The following is a 22,500-nucleotide window of genomic DNA, read 5'->3' on the forward strand; positions in this document are numbered from 1 at the left end:
TGTGTGCAGTGTGTGTGTGTGTGTGTGTGTGTGTGTGTGTGTGTGTGTGTGCGTGTATGTGTGTGTGTATGGAGTGTGTGTGTGCAGTGTGTCAGTGTGTGTGTGTGTGTGTTTATTCAATTATTGCATAAGTGTAATGAGCCAAAAGAAAAAGCCCAAACACCTCAGTCTGTACCCACAAATCAGACTATAACTTAAGTTGCATTGTATTATCGTGTATTGTATCGTACATGATGAGGTAAAACAAGTCGCGTAAGGCGAAAATACAATATTTAGTCAAGTAGCTGTCGAACTCACAGAATGAAACTGAACGCAATGCCATTTTACTCGTAGCATCGTCAGGCCACCGCTCATGGCAAAGGCAGTGACATTGACAAGAAGAGCGGGGTAGTAGTTGCGCGAAGAAGGATAGCACGCTTTTCTGTACCTCTCTTTGTTTTAACTTTCTGAGCGTGTTTTTAATCCAAACATATCATATCTATATGTTTTTGGAATCAGGAACCGACAAGGAATAAGATGAAAGTGTTTTTAAATTGATTTGGACAATTTAATTTTGATAATAATTTTTATATATTTAATTTTCAGAGCTTGTTTTTAATCCAAATATAACATATTTATATGTTTTTGGAATCAGCAAATGATGGAGAATAAGATAAACGTAAATTTGGATCGTTTTATAATTTTTTTATTTTTTTTTACAATTTTCCGATTTTTAATGACAAAAGTCATTAATTAATTTGTAAGCCTCCAAGCTGAAATGCAATACCGAAGTCCGGGCTTCGTCGAAGATTACTTGACCAAAATTTGAACCAATTTGGTTGAAAAATGAGGGCGTGACAGTGCCGCCTCAACTTTCACGAAAAGCCGGATATGACGTCATCAAAGACATTTATCAAAAAAATGAAAAACATGTTCGGGGATTTCATACCCAGGAACTCTCATGTCAAATTTCATAAAGATCGGTCCAGTAGTTTAGTCTGAATCGCTCTATACACACACACACACACGCACACACGCACACACGCACATACACCACGACCCTCGTTTCGATTCCCCCTCGATGTTAAAATATTTAGTCAAAACTTGACTAAATCTAAAAAGAAGTAATTACCATTTGTGTTCTCCTGTTGGTATTTTATTGTTGTCTGTTTCATTAAAAATTGTGAATCCCTCAGCCCACTTGCCTGACTTGAACTGGTTACTGCTCCTCCCCCCACACACAGTACATCTCAACATGGACAGTAACTCCACAAATGTACAACTGGCGAAAAAGCGAGTTACTTCCCTTCGGCTTTTCTTGCGAAACCCCAGCGGCCAGAGACCCACACACCCAGCCAGCATGATTCTGCGTGACGCATGCGTTATTTCTGCGTTTTTCATGCGGGGATGCGTACGGCCTCGTGACACCTTCGCTTCGCGCGCGTTACTTTTCGCCAACTTTTACGCAGATTGTCGCATTCGAAACGACTTCACCACGCAGTGTTTAGCACGCATGGATTCAATGAAAAGGTGATTGCAATTTTTGTTTTTCCTAATTTTATACCGTGGGTTTATGCATTTACTTCATGAAATAATTTATTATATTTTATGTTATTAAAAAATATTTACTTTTAAATTTTGGTTATGAATAGTTATTCTTCTTCAAAAACTTCTTTTTTTTTTTTTTTAGAAAAAAAATTGCATAAAAACTTTCAATCCGTTATTTTTCAGTTTATCTTAAGACAGTTTCGGTTAAAAAAAAATGCATTTAAAAGTTTAATAAAAATATTTTTATTTTATGTAATGGTTTTCCCATTTAATTTTTATTTAATCATTTTGTTATTACTAACATTTATTTGCTTAATTGTTATCCTGATTATTTTTATCTTAAAATAAATATGATTATTTTAATTTGTATTATCATTATAATTGTTTTAGCATGTATTATAATTATTGTAATGGGGATTTGGTATTGTTGTAGGAATCAGCTTTCCACAAAATAATGTCGTGGAAAAATCTAGGCAAAGCATAATAAAAATATTATATGAACAGAAAAGATAACTGAAATCTATATGAACACCCATAACAAAACGATAAAAACATTTAAAAAATTCAGATTAAACAAAAAAATGTAAACTAAAGTAACTTTGAAACTAATTATCTACTCAAAATAAAGGCTGATGTTAATGGTTACATAAAATTTGTTCTCAGCATATTTTCATTTTATTTTATTTTGCTTTGGAAGAAAATCTCTATGAAAGTTCAATTTCAGGGGAGACAGTTACCTTGACTGAAAAGAGCAATTTATTGAAGTTATTTCCCTTGTCTGTCAGACCCACTTCAATCAGACAATCTCCAACTTCCTGTTGGCAAGAAGTCTGTCAAATCCACATTGTATCGGCGTTTTTTTGCTTTTTCTTCATATTGACTTGTATTTTTGACTTGCTTATTGGATGCAAGGTAATCTTATCCTTCTCTCTGAAATGAAGATTGACTTCTTTCAAGAATAGGTAAGTTGATCAACTGAAGGAAAGATTTGGGAATTTGAATTTTTGATAGCTCGCGGCTTCGGCTTCCGAGTTTGATGGCAGAGAGAATTTCTCACACTTTCGATTTTTTTTTCGCCTAGAAGAACACTGTTCTATTCATTCATGTTTGTTTTGTCTGAAAGATGGATGAATGAACTAACTTTTCCAAAAACATAAAGTTGATTGATGCAGTGGTTTGTTTTTAAGGAGTTGTGGAAGAGTGAAAATACCATCCGAATCCCGATTCGCGGGTCGCTCACGGCACCATAAAAACTGAATTTTCGTTTATCATTTTATGTCTCATTGTCTGTTTCTTGGTGAACTTTGGTTGGTTCCTAATCTGGTCGAGTCATTGCGGCAGCAGTTGTCAGGAGCTTTAGTAGTAATACTAATAGGCTCTTCATATATCTGTTTTTGGCTCACGTAAGTGTAGCCTATGCGATGATAAACTTTGTCTGTCTGTGCGTGCGTGCGTGCGTGCGTGCGTGCGTGTGTGTGTGATAGAAACTTTAACATTTCCGAGTCTATGGATAAAGCTCGCATAAGAAGATTACGTCTCGGTCAAAAGTGTTTGACGTGTGTGATAGAAACTATTTGAAGACGTCACATTATGACGTAAGAGGGTTAGACGTCACGCAAAGGAATTACTGAAAGTCTCGGTCATTGTTAGTGTGAGCGGGCCGAGACTAATTGGCAGATCCAGGGTCTCGCTTTCTTGCACAGTTTCACCTATGCTTACTGTGTGTGTGTGTGTGTGTGTGTGTGTGTGTGTGTGTGTGTGTGTGTGTGTGTATGTGTGACGGAGTGATTGAATTTGTGTTACTGTTTGTCGATTTCTTACGTGAGCCTTGAAGGCTTCGCCTCTTGTTTTTTATTTGTATCTTTTTATTTTTCCACAGATGTTCAACTTTCAGTTCCGCATACTGACATAGACTCATAGTCATAGTGGAATATTCTGTGTCTGAGTCTCGGAAAAGAGAAAAAATTACCCTTGTTCTCGAGGCATGCATAGACTAGAGAGGCAGGCAAAGGCTGTGTCAGTGTGTGCAGTGATAAAGTTGAAAAACAGATTTGTTTGAAAGAGAAATAAAAAAATACATCACAGAGAAAATAAATTTACTAAATTAGTGAAATTGAGATGCTTATATTTAATAATTAATATTCCAGTTTTGATGTTTGCGTGTTACTGTTACTGTTAGGTTTGGGAATCAATGTGATCCTATTTAACTTCCAAGTATTTATTTTTTCAGAAAGCTTTGACTTGAGTATGACGGTGCTCACTGCTTGTTTGAACTGAAGGTGAAGAAAGCTGAGATGGACAGTGACCTTAACACCGCCACCGATGCCAGTAACGCAGACTGTCGTTCCGTCCCGGCAAGGTGAAGATGAACAGGTATGGCTCGATAGCAATGAGTGTCTCATTCAGAGTCATTGATAGTGACACTGACAGCGTCTTTTTGTTCTGTGACTTTGGCTTATTTTGTGTTTTATTCTTTTAGTTATAACCAGATGTGTCAAACAAATTCAGCTGATCTCTTTTACTGTTTTAGTGAAACAAATGTATTGTTTCCAGCAAAGGGAAAAAAAATCGGGTGGGGGCGGTTGGTCGATTTTATTTTTATATTTAAATTTTTATTTTATTTTAATAGTTTTATTGATGTTTGTTTTTAATTAACACAGGCATCTCATTGATGAGAAAGTGTGAACTGTGTCCGCAGGATGCCAGAGAAGAGTAACTTTTCATCCAAAGTCTGCAAAATTGAATTAAAATTTAACCTTTTTGATGAATATTTTTGAATGAATACAAAAAGTTCTAGTGTTTGGAGGAAAAGTTAAGGTCAGTTCAACTTTAAACAAGGATTTTTAGTGTGTGTTTGTTCTTCTGTCTAAAAAAAAAGAAAAAAAAAATCTGCTTGAAGTAAATACACACAAAAATTTTCATCTCCAACTGCTGAGTCCCTACATCTTTTTACCCCATCAAATGCCACTCTGTATGCCCCTTTAAAAATTGATTGCAATATATATATTCCTCATCTTCTCCTGAATTCAAAAATATAGAGATGTCACGTTTACTTTGAACATTTGCTCAGATTGTTTTTTAGTGCTGATGGTTTCTTTTCAGGCCGACAGATTGTCTAAAATATGTATTGCTTCATGTAAATGACTTTTTGTTCTTCTTTTCTTCCATTCAGCGGACACAAGACTACGAGCAGAGCAGAGCGGCAAGATAAACATCAGTTCTTGCTGCTGGAGAAGGTTCTACAGGAGCAGATGGACCTGATGCGACTAATTTAGTAATTGGTCGCCAAAGAATCATGGTGGAGCCAGAGCCTGTGCTACTGTTCGATGGAGTCATCTTTTTACTGTTGAGTGTGGAAGATGTTGAAGGCACATGATGGATCTGTCGAAGGAGTGATCACTGGTAGGTGGCTTTGAATGTTATTGTTGAAGCAGACCAGTCATGCCTGTGCTATTTTCCCCAGATAACTGTAGCAAGATCTTGTGAGAGTGACATGTTATTGTTAGACGCTCTTTAGGCTTTAAATGTTACCTTGAGTGTGTGCTTTTTGGAGGATGCCAGATGTCATCACGGTTCACGGGTGTATCTTAACTGTTCATCAGTTCTCAGTCATGACCAGTTTCCCATTATCCTGGGAATTCATGCAAGGTTTATCAGTATTGGCGTTAACCGGTAATTACCGGTATTTTACCGGTTGAAATGAGAAAATACCGGAAAATAATTGGCTGCCGGTATAACTACCGGTTGATTTTTAGAACTACCGTTTTTTTCGCTGGTAAAACAACAAAAGCAGTACTCTGAGTTGGACTCTTACTGGTTCCAATGACCAGCCTACCTTTTGGTTCTGGACTGTTTTCATCATAAAAGTTTGTGTACCAGTTTGAAAAAATATTAGCGCCATCACTGGTTTATGCGTATTGGTCACATTTGTGAATTTAACCAACACATTTTGATGATAAAACTATGCTTATGGGTACGCACAATGATGGGCCTCTTTTTCTCATGTGGGGTGCGGAAAATGCATGCACCACTTTGTTTTCTGTGATCATTGCATCTGTGAGAAATAATGCAAATATTGCTCTGTGGCCAGAGCTGCCATCTGCTAGGTTTTCAGGGATGTAACAGAAATTGCTACGCTGTTTCCTCAAGTTCAAAATTGCAAGTGCTACACTCAAGCAAATAATCACAAACATGCAACAGTGCCTTCTTGTGAGTTCTGATTCTCACTTTGTGTAGGCATCGGATTATGGGTCAGAAAAAAATTGTCCACACTGAATAGTATCACGGTTGACGCTCTCTTCTAACTATGTTTGTGCTTTCCAAATGAAGATTTGTGAGATAGTATTGAATGATTGATGCAGGTCACCTGAGGTGTGTGATTACATTTTATGACAATGCTACACTCAATCACCATTTGCTCTTCTGAAAACTTTTTTTTTTTAAAGCAAGTGCGATTATTGATTTTTTGTTCCAGGTGACAGTATGATGCTTCCAGATTGAATTGTTTGTATGTGAAGAAGAGCTGTCTGAATATTTGATTTTTGGAATTCAGTTGGCTTGTTTTGTTTGTTTCAGATCCATGACCATGAGCTCGGTGTGGTTGGTGGACATGAACTAAAGACGACTACTGATGCTGTGATGACGAAGGTGTTCCATAGGCTACACGGTTGCTGACAGGGGGCTCTGGGGGAGGGCAGGGAAAGAGACCATGGTGTACGCTGCGACTAAAAGCCATCGACAGTGAGTTGTTTTTCATAATTTGTAAAATCATCCTGGTCCTTTTAGGAAGAAGATAAAATCCATGTCTACAAAACAACAAGTTATTTCTGTCTCAAATTTTGTTCTTTGGAATCAATTTTAAATTTGCCATGTTTCACATGTGAATGATAGTTGTCAAAGCTTTTACGCTTAACATTAAATTGCTAGAAGCCAAGTTCCTGAGCTCATTTGTCAGTGTCATGGATTTTCGACTACATACGAAATAAGGATGTTAGCAAACGGTATGATGTCGTCACATATGCGTCTGCACGTCACAGTACATGTATTATGAATTTCCGAAGGCCCCCAAAGAAAAAGTCATAGTAAAGGTAACTTTAACCACTTGACTGCCTTATGACGGGTATACCAGTCATGCGCTTGTGCAGCCGCAGCGCCTTAGGACGGGTAAACCCGTCTTCTCCGTTCCGGGATTTTCCAGAAATGCTACGTCACTGCTGACACACAAATAGCAGCCAATGGCTTGGTAGGATACCTCATTCTCATGAATAAACATAAATGGTGACGCGGTTTTGCGTTTGAAGGCTATTTTCGGCCTTGTCGACAGGGTATGGGAGAGAAATCTCGACTCGTCAAAATGGTTAACGGTGACTGTCGACCGGGCCCTAGTAGGGAAAAACAAAGCCGGACTGATGCTACAGGCGGTGCAAATGATTATGGATACTGACAGGGGAAGATCTTCTTTCGGACAATTCGTTGGAAACAGGTAGATGACAGTGATTATAATCCTTTCTTGGAGCGAGCAAAACAGCCACCTGTGTTTGATCCACAGGCACCGGAAGATGCGCCGGGCTGATTTTTCAAAAGTTCATATTTAAACATCATTATAAGCCAAACTAATTATCATTTCCATGATTAGACACTAAAAACAGATTCTTGGTTCAATTTCCTTTAAAAACAACATAGGTTTTACTTACCTACCTACTGCCAGTTTGAAGCTAGATTTTTTTGTGAATTATTACACCCCAAACTCCAATATTCCCTGGCAGTCAGGAATGCACATACCCAAGTTTTGATTGGCAGCGAAAGGGTTAAAACAAATATTAGGGTAGGTGTTTTTTTTTTACTTCTCTTCTACAAGGATTACAATGTGTTGTAATTTCCTAACTCAAGTATAGTTGGTGTGTTGTAAAAGCGTATGGTGTGTATGCAAGTTTGTGTGTCTGTATGATTTTTAGCAAGTTTACAGGCGTCAGGAAATAAACTTGAGACTTTTCTCAAATCAGTGATAGTTGTTTGATGATCTAAGTTCATGTTATTTTTTGTTTTGTCATGCAGAGGCTGTTCCGTGAAGCTGTACGGGTGCCACAGGTCAAGACCTTGAAGACGGCCGTTCAAGACTGGTTTTTGGAAGCCTGTGATAAAAGAAAGAGACAACAGGCCATGGAAGAGCCTTCATGATTTGGTTTGCAGTAATTGAACTTTGTAATCTCTGTAGGCTTATTTACAATGCTAGTTGCAAAAATTTGATGAATGTAAGATTTGACTCGCCTGAGAAATTGCTAGTGAGTAATTGTATTTCACAGTTCAGGTCTGTGTGGCTGATGGGTAATGTACAGAAGAGTCTGGGGTTTTGTTGGACATTATTTAAGCTAAGCTTTAAACTTCACACTCTTCTACAGATGATGTTCAGACATGATGTACCCTTTTAGGTTGTGTCAGAACGACAGAAGACTAAACTGGAAGTGCTCAACTACCATTACTATCAGTGGAGACGCATGGATGCATTTGAACTTTTCTTGTGGGTATCCCATACTAAAAATATAGAATACATGATTCTGGAAAAGCTGTTCAAGGGCACTTACACACTATATTCGATTTTTAATACACGACTCAAACCTTCAGGCTAAATTAAAATGAATAAAATACAAGTATAAAGAGTTCAGAAAAGAAGAAAACAAAAAGTGAACAAATAGAAAGAAAAGGTTTTAACAATTCCTTGTCATTTATGGGAGTCGAACGCAAACAACCTAGGCAGCTTGAAGGAGACAATGCATGATGCGGGTTTTTGTTGTTCTTTATTATTTTTTGGAGTTGAGTTGAGAATTTAGAAGCGAGACTAGAAATATACTTTTTTTTTTTTGCTGTTAAAACCGTTATGATTGGATTTCTATAGATGTAAGTCTTGGTGCACCTGATAAAAATTTAGCCCTTGAATGCAGGCAGTGTAAGGTAAATGAAGCAAAGTTCTCTCCGAAACAGCAAAAAAAATGCATTTCAATTATATTGATCCTCGCCACCTTATTTTGTTTGCTAAGCAGCTGGCCGCTGGAGACTTGTCTATCATTTTGTGAGTAAGCTGCGTGTTTTACATCCATTTTGAGATGGCAAACCTATGTTTTACGCAGTCTGATAAGTTTTTTTTAATTTATGAGTTTTATGTCATGTTTTTTTTTAAATTTATGAGTTTATGTCATGTTGGTGTGCTTATACATATCAGTGGAGAAGGGGCATTGAATAAGTGTTTCTTTTTGATATCATTGTTCTGAATTTTGACTATTAGCTGGCATTTTACCTTTTGTTTCATTATTGTAGTTGTTACTTTTGTGTAGTGAAACTTGATAACTCACTGCTGCCCATGTCTAGGTTGTGTCAATTGTTTTTTCTTCACTGAACGTACCACTGATTATCAATGACATCAGGGTTTTGTTCTGTTTTTTCTCTGGCATTTGAATTTGCTTCAAATCATTGTGAACTTTTTTTTCCATGCAAAGTTACTGGTATATGTGAATATGTTAACACACTTCAAATCAAAACCTGAAATGTCTCCTTTTTAAAAGTAATTTTTTTAATTTCTTTTATTTAAATGGTACACATTCATATGATTGTCTCCCTTTTTTTTCCTTTTTCCTTTTATTTTTCTCTCTCCTTCTCTTATTTTGTTTTTTTCTTTCTTATTCTTCGGTTTGTTCTTCCTTTTATCTTCTTATCCTCTTTCTCTTGCTTGTTCCTTGTCCCAGTATGCTTTCATGCCGCCCCATGTAATTATTTTGTGCTCCATCCACATCTGAATTTCGTTCAGCTGCCTTGTCCGAAATGTGTGTGGGGCACATATGTATGTTTAATGTCAATGTTCATGTTTCAAGTTCCTTGCTTTGTGAATTGCATACCAATGTTTTATGCAGTCGTGATAGATTCTAAATGTATGTGTTATCCTAGTTTGGTGTACATTGACTGGATTTCGATCCCTGGAGAATGGGCATTAACTAAGTGTTTGTTTGTGATATCATTAGTAATCTGAAGTTCAACTATTAGCTGGCTTGTAGAACTTTTTTTCTCTTTTTGTTGCTGTTCTGTATTCAAACATGTTGATACAACTCACTGCTGCCTATGCCTAGGCTGTGCCAATTATTTATTTATTTGTTTACATCAATGTGATATAGTGACGAGTGTACATCAAAATTCTCTCTTATAAGTTATACTGGATTCTTCACTGCATGTACTACGGCGTATCGATGATGACTATCAGGGTTTTGTTCTATTTATTCTTTGTTCTGCCAATTTGAATTCTGCTTTGAATAGTATTTTGATCATTTTTGTTTCCGTGCTGCTGGTATGTCAAAATGCAGTGAAATTAAAACCTGGAAGTCACAATGGCAATAAGCAAGATTCAAATCTCTCCTTTGTTTTAATCAATTTATTTGACTGCATTTTTGTTTTAGAACTTGTACATAATTATGATCATCTCTGTTATCGAACCTGCACGCTTGACCTTTGTCTTTCTGGATCAATACAATGTTGTGCACTGCCCATTATTTGTTTGTGAGTGCGTAAAGCGGTTGTGTGGTCTGCGTAAAATTGTGTAGGTCAATCGTGACATCTGCGTGGAGAGTGCGTCAAATGCGTGAGAATGCGTAAAGCAATTGTGACATCTGCGTGGAGAGTGCGTCAAATGCGTGAGAATGCGTACAGCAATTGTGACATCTGCGTGAAGAGAGCGTAAAAAGCGCGTAATGCCTGAGAATGCGTCAATAATTCGTGACATCTGCGTGGAGAGTGCGTAAGATGATCAGGACATCTGCGTCAAGAGCGCGTTAAATGCGTAAAGCAATCGTGTCGTCTGCGTGGAGAGCGCGTTAATAGCGTGAGAATGCGTAAAGCAATCGTGACGTCTGCGTGGAGAGTGCGAATTTGTCTTGGTGTCAAATAAGCGTGCGCTGGAGGTGCGTATGGTCTGCGTAATCTGAGGGAAAACGAGTGTGTCACGCATGTATTTCGCTTTGCAAAATCGCGCGCGTTACGCATGCGTCCAGTGCAGTTGTTACGCAGAGTTTGGCGACTGCGACACGCATTCGCTGCGCAAAATTTTGCTGGCTGGGCACTAGATCTACACCGCACACACACAGAAACACTGAAATACACACACAAACACACTACACCGCGCACACACAGAAACACTGAAATACACACACAAACACACACTACACACACACACACACACACAGAAACAAACACACACAAACACAAACCGTGACACACTACACCGCACACACACACACACACACACACACGACACTGACACACACACACTGTGACCGTCTGACTGACACACACCGTGGTACACCAGGCGGCTTGACACACACAACATACACACAACACTGGCGTGCGTGCGTATGCGTGTCAGTCAGTCAGTGCCGGTGCCAACTGAGTGTGTAGTGTGTGTGTGTGTGCGTGCGTGTGCTCGCACGCGTGTGTGTGTGTGTGCGCCGTGTGAGTGCCAGTGTGTGTCACGGCCCGTGTGTGTGTGAGCGAGGCGAGTCGATTGTGTAAGCTTCCATTGTTCAGCACGGTGTTTGTTTTGTCATAGAATTAATAAAGAAGCAGGACTGATATTCAGTTTGATCTACCCGGCGGCGCTTTGATAAACCTGAAGCTCCTGTGCTCACAGCCTGCCGCTAGAAAATAATTCCGCCACCAGCATAACTTGCCCTACACGTAAGCCCCTTTCAAATGAGTCAGTTACCCGCACATCACCCTTTCTTTCACTTTAACATAACTTCGGCCCCTGTTGATTTGAATTAACTTATTTTCTTGTGGGTCTGTCTGTCTGGCTGTGGTCGCCATTTCTAAAGGGCCGACCAGACTTGGACGCCGTTTTACGGTATATGCGCCGCAGGCCGTCGTGCGTCGCGCGGGATTTGCCGAGTGGCCACACATCGACGACTTTTTTCACAACGCGGTATCAGTGGAGCGGAAGCGTCAAGGTCACCTGACAAGAAGGTCCAGTTGCATCGACTGCCACGCCGCGAGCGGCTGACGTCATCGCTCTGGTTTGCTCTGATTGGTCAAATTTCCGTCGTTCTATGTCTGTGTCAGAGAAATTAGAACACGCGCTATTCTTCTGCAGATAACGCTTCGCGATCATAGCCCGCCGCGGCGCGCCCAGCGGGACCGTTTTGAGCATAAGTCAAATGTGGACAGGGTCAGCCTGGAGTGTCTGGACAGGCCTTTAGAGATGGCAAGATGCAGGCACAAGATAGTGTGCATGCACACTGCACATGCCTATGAGCCGCAGATGTGCACCTGGGTTTCTTGATTCATTGTTTCCTTCATCCCGTTAACTACCTTGTAAGCGCCCACCCCATTTATGCACCAATTTCGATTGACAGTAGGGTTTGGGCGACTTGGTATCTGAAGTCAGGTCGTTTCGGGTGGTTACCTTTATTTGAGCGGCTCTCACGTGACCCCTGTGTGGTAAACCTGAATGGTAAAGACTTTGATCCCAGCGAAGCTGGAGGTATCCCACGAACGCTATTCATGCCGATAAATCATGATAAAGAAGGATTCTTTGTGCACAGTGACACACTCAGGCTACAGTTGGGGATGGAAGTTCCCCCCAAATTGGGAACATACTAAGTAAAATACGGAAGGTGACGACCAATTCTTCGATTATTGATCCGTCGCCACTCAGGGCAGATATGTTGGGGTGGAATTTCTAGAGACTAGGGCATAATATTCGCGCAATTAGACACGTCAAGATTTGTTTGACATCAAAGGTTCGTGACGTCATCCCCTCTCTGGGGCTTTTTCCTCGCGCGCGTGGCGTGTGTAGTTTCACGTTTATGTGTACAAGTTAGTGTGTGTGTGTGTGTGTGTGTGTGTGTGCGTGCGTGCGTGTGTATGTGTGTGTGTGTACATGTGTTTGGGTACGTGTGTGTGTGTGTGTGTGTGTGTGTGTGTGTGTGTGTGTGTGTGTGCGTGTGTAGAATGTGTGTTGATGTCTGTCTGACTATTTACGTGCGAGTATGTGCTTTGTGTGCATGGATTATGTGTGTGTGTGAGTAAGTGTGTGTGTGTGTGTGTGTGTGTGTGCGTGTGTATGTGTGTGTGTGACGTGGTTTGCGCGCGCGCGCCTGTGTGTGTGTGTGTGTGTGTGTGTGTGTGTGTGCGTGTGTGTGTTGTGTGTGTGTGTGTGTGAGAGAGAGAGAGAGAGAGAGAGAGAGAGAGAGAGAGAGAGAGAGAGAGAGAGAGAGAGAGAGAGAGAGAGAGAGAGAATTTGTCCTTCACAGGGGGTATGCAGTGCCTTGGCAATGCACTTCTACTTAATTCGAAAATCGTATTAGATAGCCAAGATGGGTGCCTTTTAACAGAAATGATGAATGGGTGATGCGGGAATGAATGCTTTTGTTCGGATGTAAAACTTGTCGCAATATTGTTTTGGCGAAGTTTATTTCGAATTGATAGCCATGACTCAGCGTGTTTTTCCTGTCTTGAATGCTTCAAACTTTTCTGAACAATACCAACACATATATTTCTTGTTCTTCTTGTCCATCCTTTCAGCACAAAACGGTCAAAATAAAAGTGTGCAGTCAAGCCGAAAGCCTTCAGTTATACATGTATACATCAGTCACTACATCATGGAATTCTCTTTCTTGACGAAGACAAGACGTCCTCAAAAATACATTCAGGCATCTGTAAATCAGAAGAAAACAACAGCATATTTTTTACAATCTTGTAATCTGAAAATCAAATTAGAGCAAAACATTTGTGCAACTTCAAAATAAATTGGGAGCAGTATTGAAAATTGAATATATCTAACGACCATCTATGGTATACCTAGCTGATATAAAGCGATGGCTTCCTCAATGCTGATTGCTCCCTGTTGTTTTCATCTTCACCCCTTATTGTCAGGCAAATGTAAGGCTTCTCTGAGAGGCGTACCCTTGCAATAATTCACGTACACCACACCGGTACCACCACCCACCCGGCCCCCTCCCTCACCTTAAACTTTGTTCAGTCATTACATATTGGCCTGAAAATGATTTTACAATATTCCTCTAGATTGGCCGAATTTGTCCTGTGGCGGAGGAACTTCCGTACCATGGGGTAAGCACATTCCAATGGTGAAGAAACACTTGCTGAAATAAAGCACGGTCTTTTCAACATGCACGGTCTCAGTGTCAGCTTTTTACACTTATTTACTCACGTTTTGGGCATGTAAAAGTGGTTAGTTCTGATCTTATTTTGACAAAATGGTTTTCTGTGGGAGTGCGTTCTGTAACATGAGTGAAGTGCGTGTCGTAACAAGCCTTTCCTGCAGTTGTTGTGCGCTCTGTATCATACTACAAAACGTCACAAGGAACTTAGTCGATAAATATCGACAGGGGGCGGACAAATGGTTTACATGTGAAATGTGTGTATATGGGTGTGGTTCTGAAACAAACAAACCATGTGAACCCCCCCATCCCACCGCTCGCGGGCTGAACGACTGACGTCACATGTCGCTTCGGTCTTTTCCTGAGAAGAACACCGCGTGTACATAATACACAATTCGATCGCGTAGCACTGCCAATGCACATTTTCGCAACGAAAACCGTGCTACTGTTTCTTGTGTGTTAAATCTGAAAGCAATATAAGTGAACGAACAATTGAAAACTGATATCACGTTACTAAACTCCCAAAAGTAATAAATTACTTCTGACTGCGGTACACAATACGGCAGTCACCTCTGCGAATGCTGTCGAAGAATCTAACCGAAAGTAAACATTCTGGGAATCTACGCGCATCGGCCTTGACGCAAGTTCAATACTTAGCCAATGAGCGCGCCGCGGCGAAGTTGGCCGCTGTAAGTCTCGCAGCGCTGGCTGGCTGAGCGAGTTGCGTGTCCATCCTTTTTTGGTCCAAGCCGCACCGTGGACCAGATTAGTAGGTGCTTGATTTTGGTATTTTGATTTTACATAACATTAAACCTTTCTTGGGGTTCATGGTCATGGCAACAGCCATAATAATATTATATCATGTATAATATTACATTTCAGCATATTTGAATTACATGTCATCATACCAAACTGTCATACATTTTTATTCCTACATCATTCTGATTGATCATAACCAAACCTACTATCAGTGGACACATCCAAATGTAAGCGCCTGTTCTTGACAACTTTTAATCGATCTAAAAATAGCAACTTGCTGGGCCCTCTGCCGCCAACAGACACTGTTTGGCCTGTAGGTAAAATGTACAATGTATTTTCTGATTTGTGCACAAAAGCTTTATTTCTTTTTTCTTTTTTTTTAACATAACAATGTTTAATGTCACTGTATGTTTAAAAGACCATGGTCATATTTGTAAAAAAAATGTTAAATTAGAAAATAAATAACATTTTGGTTCATGATTTTTCCTACACCTGTGCTAAAAATAAGAAATAAAAATGTCGGGTATATAAGTCTCTCAAATACAGCTAGGTATGAATGGCTCGGTTTGAGTTTGTTGCAGTTGACCCTGCACAATGCGACATATCATGTTTTTGTTGAACAATTTTGACGTCACCCCTCCCATAGGGTGACGTATTTCACAACTTCCTGTGTTACACAAACTCTGTGATGACCAATTTTGACGTCAACCCTCCCATAGGGTGACGGATTTCACAACTTTCTACAGATGAACAATGTTGCCTTCACCCCTCCCATAGGGTGACGGATGTCACAACTTCCTGTGTACACAAACTGATGACGTATTTCACAACAAAATGGCGCTGCCCATGGTCAACCTCTAAACTATCCGTATAGAATGGGGGCGTCCTCGCCCCCATAATAAAACCTGAATTGTGTAAGACACAAGAAAACGACCGAACCACATAATCCTTGATATATTGTAGCTTACTAATAACATTACGTACAGTATGTGCAAACTGCATACGTGGGCCGCGTGCAAAGGTCAAACGTCCCAATATTCCACAAAAAGTAAGTACCTGAGAGAGTTGATGAAGCTGAAGCAACGGTTAAATCACATTTAAGCAAATGTAGTATCGTGGATTCAAAGACAAATACACACTGAACATTCTTCATCTACCAAAAGTTAAGAGCAAGAAGTTTGGCGTCTCTCTGTGCAACAAATATACAGCCATCCACCTCAAGTTTTTGCCCACGAGCTAGTGCGACCCGTAACTTTTGTGTTGTGCTCCCAAAACACGATGTAACTATTTATACGGCGTGTACGCACGCACCTGAGACAAAAGTTAGCATCGCATAGGCTACACTTACGTGAGCCAAAAAGGAATCAACGTAGTTTTATGTAAATCTTACAAATGACGTCACAGACTTGACGTCAATACAAATCAAGGGGTACGTTCCAAAGCTGGAGAAACGTTTGCCATACAATCGTGTTTAATCATCAAATACGTTAGTTTTTCATACTCACATATACTTTGTTGTATGCTGATTTCGAAAAGACAAAGATATTGCCTAAATCTTACAACATTAGATTCTGACACTCTTCATAGCTTTCATAAACTTGGTCAAAAAATGATTGCAACAGATTTCGCACCTAAATTAAAGCATTATTTCCTGTGTCATTTCATCCAAACTTGATAATAACAGTAAAGGCCGTTGACTTGACCATCTGGATCACCTTTCGGATTACATATTTCGTTTACAGGTATCGCGTGACCGCCGCTCAATTAAGGATACCCTCAAAACCGACTGGAAAAAAATGGAAGGGCTCAATTAAAAATAAAAAATAAAAAAATCACAATAGACAATTCTTTGAAACTTTTATATACGAGAAGAAGCCAAATTTTGTTAAGCCAGCTTGCGTATTGCGTGTGCTATGCTATACCCACTGATGCAAGTGTCGATCGCACGAACAGTCAAAAACGGGTGTCTTTTTATTATTTTCTTTAGAGATATTTTGACGAAAAGCGCTCTATTTCAGTAATAACTTCGTGGATTGCTTTGAAACTTCAAGAATATTTTACCAACCTACGAGACGTACTTCGAGCAAATGTAGGGATCATAACACGTATTTATTCAGATTTGACGCAATGTTTTGAAACATGTTTTTAAACTCGTCATTGGATTGCTCACTTGCGTCCAAAACAATCATGACTTCACATGTCATAAGACAAAATTAATGATTGATACACACAATGAAAAAGTGTTAGATGCGTATAAGCACTGAAGAAAGATTGCTAGGCATGTAAAGACGCTTGATATTTTAGGGATGATGATGGTGCCACAGCGATGTCCAGCAAAGCGTGACCGCAGCATGTTTTGCGAGGCACGCACCGGTAATATATCTGGTCTCAGTGCGAAACAATGTGTTTCTCTCATGTGTTTGCATGACTAGCAAATTCACGCCAGTGGTTACACCCAAATGAGACTTTGACACTATCTGTGTCAATTATTTATCTGCCGAAAGTCATGATTTTGTTGGAAAAAGGGGAACAATCCAATGATGAGTTCAAAACCTTTTTCCATAACATTGCGTCAAATCTGAACAAATACATGCAACGATCCTAAATTTTGCTCGAAGTACGTCTCGAGTACGTTATTCTAAAATTTTGAAAGCAATCCACTAATTCATTGTTGAAATACAGCGCTTTTTGTCATAATACCCCAACAAAAGACGAAATAAACTCCCGTTTTTGACCACGTCTGCGATCGACACTTGCATCATTAAGAATTGAATAGCACACGTAATACACAAACTAGTTAAACAAAACAATCATTTCTGGGTAGATACTTGATTTGGCTTTCTTCTCGTATGAACAATTAAGTGGCAACGGTTTGCCTATTGTGTTTTTTGTTCAATTTTTAAATGAGCCCTTCTGTTTTTGTCATGTCGATTTTGAGGGTACCCTTAATTGAGCGGCGGCCACGTGATACCTATAAAATAAATCTTTAAACCAAAAGGCGATACAGATAGTCAGGTAAACGACCTTCACTGGCATATAAAGTTTGGATGAAATGACACGGGAATTAACGCTTTAATTTGGGTGCAAAATCTGTTGCAATACATTTCTTTCTTTATTTGGTGTTTAACGTCGTTTTCAACCACGAAGGTTATATCGCGACGGGATTGCAATACATTTTTGGCCAAGTTTATAATATTATACACAAAAAAGAAGAAGGCATACAAGCTGTACCCATTTCCGTTTTGCTCTAAAATTTTAGTTTTTTGTCTCCAGATTTATATTAAAGTTTTAGGCAGAGTGCTTAAGAAGCATTGAAGAGAAAATGAGTTTGATTGACATTGGATCACTAACCCGCGAGTCAGCCAACCAAAATGGGAGACAATTATTTTGCGACCAGACTAGCGGAATGCACTGGGTATTCTCGCGGAAGGGACTTAGCAGAGGGCATTTACCATTCACACAACTTGTAAATCCTTTGCAAACAAATATACAGTATACTGCGAGTTTTTCAAACTCTCTCTATATATACATTTATGCACACAACGAGCAGTTTTCATTTGAACAGCCTTTCTTTAAAGCTTCGCTTGCAAAAACGCCGTTCAGTTTCCCGCCACCAATTGGCGTCTGTCATTTGTTTCTCAATGTTTTCCCATTTTCATTACTTTATTGTCCTATAGCTCGAAATTGATGAACTTGTCATTTTCTAGCAGTTTTCTATAATTTGCATGAACATTGAATACAATTAGAATGACAAAAACAGGAGTGAAATGAAAATAGGTATTTAATACGCGCCACCCTTTAAGTTCCACCATGTAGGCCTAGTATCATAACAGCATTTAGATCATTCCGAACAATAAGCGAGTGTCATAGTCCCTATAAAAACTGTGATATTGTTTATAACAATGTATTATGATGAGGCGATGATAACTGCCAAATTGACAACACACTTAAAGAGAAAGAAAAAACCCAAGTATAAGCCCTTTTTTGTTTGCTAGCAAAAGTGTACAATACGTTTCTCTATTTTCTTCATATTGTTACAACGTTACGAATTAGGAATGATGTTTTATATATATATCTCTCTCTCTCTTTTTTTCACACACACACACACACACACACACACACACACACCTCACACACGCACGTACACACACACACACACACACACACACACACACACACACACACATACATACACACATACACACACACACACACACACACATACACACACCTCACACACGCACGTACACACACACACACACACACACACACACACACATACACACATACACACACACACACACACATACACACACACACACACACTTTTGTTTTTACTAGACTCTTAAAGATAGCTCAACAAAAGGACAAAACAACAGCTTAAGGGCAGACATGGCACGGAAATTAAGTTTTTTTGTTTCAAGGTTCTTGATCAAAATCTTCAGCAAAAAAATGTTCTCTGTCCTTAAAAGTGATATTAGTATGAATTATTGGTCAAAATGGAAGTTGGTTGTGACTTTTTTTTTTATAACACATGTAGTTTTTGAGACCGATCGATATCCTTCTTCCAAAAAAATAAAGAGAACTTTGTAGAATGTTTGTTGTATTCAAACAAGGTCCCTGGATGCAACATCAGAGCAAAGTTTTCAAATTTAGGAACAGATTTGATTTGTTGGTAGATATTATAAGCACAAATTAAATCTCAGGAAAAAAGCAAGTTTTTGTACTTTGACAGATTTCTAAAACTCGTTCCTGGGTAATTCTTAAAATGTTTCTCTTTTACTGCACAAAGACACTATTTCTGGTGAAAATACAAAAGAGAGCAAGAAGATTGGACAGTTAGTGTAGAAGATAGAATATGTCCCCATGACGGCACTGATGCTTAAAAAAACAGCGTCAACATTTTTCAAAATGGTGTGGAATGTTAATAACATATTATGAAAATAATCATTTTATTGCAAGAAAGAGGTTGACAAGAACACAGTGACATTACACAACGATTATAATATCGTGTTTAAATTACCTAATAAAGCTGAGAACCCAAAACACGATTTTGAACCAAACTTCCGTCCCATCTCTGGCCTTTAAAGGTACTGAACTTGTCAAATCCAGGTGCACGGAGCCCCTGGGGCTTTTAGTCATACCTCAGGCAGCTATCCGTTAGAAGAACTACCAAGTTTCATTGACTTGCACCCAAAGAGTCAAGAACTGCGATTTTTTTACGAATTAATTTCGTACTCGGACCCGGCTGGTCTTGACCTATTTTTGGATCTAAATTTAGATCAGGTAGATCACCACATCATGCACAAAAAGACACGTCACTAGCAAACTATGTCAGACGTCATCATGAGTTTGTGTAAAACAAAATAGGGAAGCCGGAATCACTCAGTTGAATCGAACTCCGACCAAACACCACGTAATAACTAGGTTAATTTATGCACTCGCGTGAACAAGAAACTGTCGAGCTTCACAGATGTCGTCGTTGGGTAGCTTTGGGTTTGTTTTACTACCATAGGAGGATTTTTGAACTGTAAATGCACTCAGCTGCAACAAAAACGCAAAACGAAGGCTGTGAGCTGCACTGTGCCTTTAAATAGCAAAGGAACCAAAAGAATCTAAAGCTCAAGCAACAAGTTGACCATTATTACATAAATAAACATATTATTTTCTCTCTAAACTCTTTTTAAATTATTTTTTTGTGAAAACAAATTTTCATTGAAATTTCAAACTTTGGGCATGTAAATTCTAACCAAGCGGTTGCCGCGAAGTGGCGATTCTGTGGAAACGCTTTGGTCAGACTTTCAAAATTCTTCATACTTTTAGTCACATGATGTATAAAGAGGGCCCCAAAGGGGGGGTATCATCACGATCACGGGAAGGGAAATTTTAGCTTTCACGATTACAGTTACCTTGATTTTTGTTTTCACGATCACAAACACCTTGACGAATTGAGGATCATAGAGTGATACAGCTGTGAAAAATGTACGTTGAAAATAAAATGCTTTGCAATAATGCCCATCACGATCACGAAAACAAATGACGATCACAATCACGTTACTTGATTTTTTTTGTCATCACGGATCACGGGCAAAGTCCCATCACGACCACAGAGATGGAAATTTCGCCAATCACGGTCACAGAAAGGTAAAAAAACGCCAATCACGATCACGATTTTAAACCCTTTGGGGCCCTCTATAAACGTGTGACAGTACAAGATTCCTTTATCATTGTTTTGTAGGGACTTAAATAAAACTGAAAAAGAACGGAACATATAGATTTTCTTTTTTTCATTACATGCCACAAACATTACGTCATTTGCACAATGACGTCATGGCATTGACTTTATTTTTTGCGATGAGTCATCACTTCAAACATATGCCGTTAGTTTTGCTTCAGACTTTGTACACCAAAAAGGCATTGTGAGCAGAATTATGTGTCTTTTAGAAAGTAATCCCCTTTTTCTAAGTCGAGCATTTTTGCAGACAGTGACGCTGATGGGATCTATGTCGACCAAAAGAGTGGGATTCCCTGTAGGTGGAGTTTTTCAATAAAACTTGCAAACCATACTCGAATTTCTAAGAAATATCAAAAAAGATCGAAAAACATCAAATTCTACCGATGTCGCTAAGCATCACGTGACTTTAAGCGATATCAGCGAAACGCTACAGGAACTACACCCTGTGGTATTCCCTGTATACAGGGAATCCATCTACAGGAACTCCACCTACAGGGAATCCCGCTCTTTTGGTCGACATAGACCCCATCAGCGACAGTGACCCCCTTTGGAGACACATTCTGTTATGAAAGCTGCCATTAGAAGTTCTTTTGAGGCCTGTTTAGGATAGCAGAGGTACACTACTTCACAAAGCAGCTTTGCATAATATGGAGGGTTCCCATATGATAACAATTTTGGTCCACTCAGATCACGGACTAATAGAGAGGATTTCCCCCACTTGATTGGCTGTCGTCAGAAACGTGACGTCAGCGTGATGCCCGCACGCAACACACGCGCACTCGATTCCCTGCACGCGCTACATGTACACACAGACACCACCGCGCTGCGTTCCTTCACTCACAGTCGCCGCAAAGCGCAAGCAGTCTCTTTGTACTCGGTCCGTCAATCTCGATTCAGTTTTGCGTTCAGCACAGTAGTGTGTATGCGTGTGCGGCGGGGAGAAAAATAAACGCTCCCCCCCCGTCTTCTTCCGTGTGTCTGAGTCGTCTTTGCAAATCACACAGCAACGCGGACAGGGAAGAGATTAAGTGCACTTTGAAAGGGAAACTGACGAGGACGAAAACAGAGACTTGTGGCTGACTCAAAAAGACGGCTGTGTATTCATTCAAATCCACGGGTGGTAGAGCACACACCTTTCTGCGTTTAAACACACATGTATGTACACAGAGTGCCCGTGTCTGAGTCAGGCCGGGTATCAGGTGTCTGCCAGGAACGGTAGCTGTCGGCTTGTCATTGCAATGATTGGCACGATGTAATGAAACATTAGCCGAAGATTACGATGTAGTGCGGTTGTGTCTCAGCAAAGATCTTTCAGTTTGGCTTTTCTGGTTCTGTTTTGTGCTGTGTTGTGGTGGGAGCTTCATTTACAATTACACCAAACCATGGGGCACTTGTGGACTAGGCTGTTCAAACATCGAGATGTCAGGATTCTGCTGTTGGGTAAGTAAGCCTACCGGCGTCGTGTTTTGATTCAGTGATGACATGTGTGTGATGAGCACAGCAGTTGAAAACATGTGCACGTTATACCATTACCAAGTTGCACTTGTAGCAAGCTAATACATGAAATGAGGACTGTGCATTTATTTGACTAGGACATGGAAATACTGTTTTGGCACAGACTCTCTCACTTTTTGGGTCTCAGTGTCAGTCTGTCTGTCTGTTCTCTCTCTCTCCCCCCCCCCAACACACAACTGACACAGCAAACACAAAAACATACCCCCCCCACACACACTCACAGATATTTATCTCACAGTCACAACACACACACACACACACACAGATACTGACATTCACACACTAACACACGGCACACACACACACACACAC

The 22,500-nt window shown here is 39.8% G+C and overlaps 1 protein-coding gene and 1 long non-coding RNA gene across 6 annotated transcripts in view; both read left to right on the forward strand.

Annotated features, from left to right (window-relative positions):
* Positions 1 to 22,500, forward strand: part of LOC138978090 (agrin-like) — a 391,935-nt gene that overhangs the window by 256,206 nt on the left and 113,229 nt on the right. The window lies entirely within an intron of this gene.
* On the forward strand, positions 4,414 to 8,932 carry LOC138978099 (uncharacterized). Its single transcript, XR_011459583.1, has 3 exons — positions 4,414 to 4,929; positions 6,103 to 6,267; positions 7,582 to 8,932. It is a non-coding gene; the product is annotated as an uncharacterized lncRNA (long non-coding RNA).

This window comes from Littorina saxatilis, linkage group LG10 (assembly GCF_037325665.1).
Source record: "Littorina saxatilis isolate snail1 linkage group LG10, US_GU_Lsax_2.0, whole genome shotgun sequence".
NCBI classification, from domain to species: domain Eukaryota; kingdom Metazoa; phylum Mollusca; class Gastropoda; order Littorinimorpha; family Littorinidae; genus Littorina; species Littorina saxatilis.